Here is a 1742-nt window from a genome sequence, read left to right on the forward strand (position 1 = left end):
CTTGGAATTTCTCCTTCAACAATGGGCACACTCTATCTGTTTAAATGATATATCCAGCATAATACTGGAAGAAATGAAGCATTTTGTTCTATCAGGGAAGAGTTTACTTTTTCTGACCCATATTGACCTAGAATAGTACTCAAACCACAAACAGATGTTATCAGTGTGAGCCCAGATGTTGTTTTACATTTATTTGGGGCAAATTTTTGCTTTTAAAATGCTTCCAAGGTCACTGTTTTTAGCAATGATATTATCAGAACACACACACACACAAACACACAACACACTCATACACTTACTATTCTAGGCCAAGGGCAAGGAAGACTCATGAGGGAGAAACAGAAAGCAGAGTTTAAAATTAAAGCCATGTGTTTAGCTTAGCTTGTAAAAGTTGATTATAAGAGGAGCCCAAAGCCTAGAGGATTGTTTACATCATTTTCCTAAAGGCTACCTACATTTAAATAAGCTGATTACACAGTAAGAAGGCAGATTTAATAGGCAGTGTTAAATGATCTCAAAACATAAGATTAACTTTGATAACAAGTTTAAGGAAGAATGGAGGCATTACCAGAAATGTTATTCCCACATCTTCCCAAATATATTTCAATACAAATATCTGTTTACAAATCATGATTGCTTTTAATAGATTCTAGATGTGGATCTGCAGAGAATATGAGCTACCAGTGATTGTCATTACTCCCCAGTCTGAAATGTGTTATTGGTTATCTCAATAAGTGTTATTTGATAACACAATGAATTCAATGTTTATATAAATTTCACTATATATTGTTATGTTTATGCAGTTTTTATCCCAATTTTACCAGTATTTTTTGGTATTTATAATATCTTGAATAGCAATATTCACTATTTTAAGGGAGATATTATATAAAATCATATCTCTTGATGTTGGGATTCATTGTTAACACACACATGTACATCCACACACACACACGCACAGTTTTAGCATTCATGGATTATTGTGGTAAATATGGCCTCTAATATTTATATCAGACAAGGGATTGGAGAGATGCTCAACAGTTAAGAGCACTGGTTGCTCTTACAGCCGACCCGGTTCTGATTCTCAGCACACGTTTGAAGTCTTCCTCTATTGTTTTCATCCTATTTTCTGAGAGGGGGTCTCTCAGTGAACCTACATGTCACCAAATGGGTAGGCTGGCTGACCAATGAGCTCCAGGTATACTTCTGACTGCCAGTCCAGCACTGGGAATAAGGAAAAGCACCTGTGCTTCAGTGTTTTACTTGGATGCTGGGAATTGAACCTCAGGTCCTCCTGTTTTTCCAGCAGATACTTTACCCTCTGAACTCTCTCTCCAAGCCTGCTTTCACTTCTTATAGCCCTACATTGCATTGTTGAGAATTATATCAGGAGGCGTCATTTGAACATCAAATATCCTTACTTTTGATCACAAAGTTTATGCATTAGGAAATATTTTTTCCTCACTATTTCTTTGTGGTGTATAGAATTTAAAGACAACTTCTATTTATATAATTATAGCATAATAATTTCATATTTTCCATATTATGACCCTTTAGGTATGAATCATATCCCAAAGGTATTGGATGGATGGACTCCATTTCAGCTGTTACTGTGTGTTCCAGTACTGAGGTTCTACCACATTATTTTGCTCAATAATTATTTCCAATCGATGGTTTACCTAATGTTGTGTATAACAAATCAGCAGCAGTAAAATGTCTCCCCTTGCACAATGCTCCTATTTCAT

Source organism: Nannospalax galili, unplaced genomic scaffold (assembly GCF_000622305.1).
Source record: "Nannospalax galili isolate Female #2095 unplaced genomic scaffold, S.galili_v1.0 scaffold1879, whole genome shotgun sequence".
Classification (NCBI taxonomy): domain Eukaryota; kingdom Metazoa; phylum Chordata; class Mammalia; order Rodentia; family Spalacidae; genus Nannospalax; species Nannospalax galili.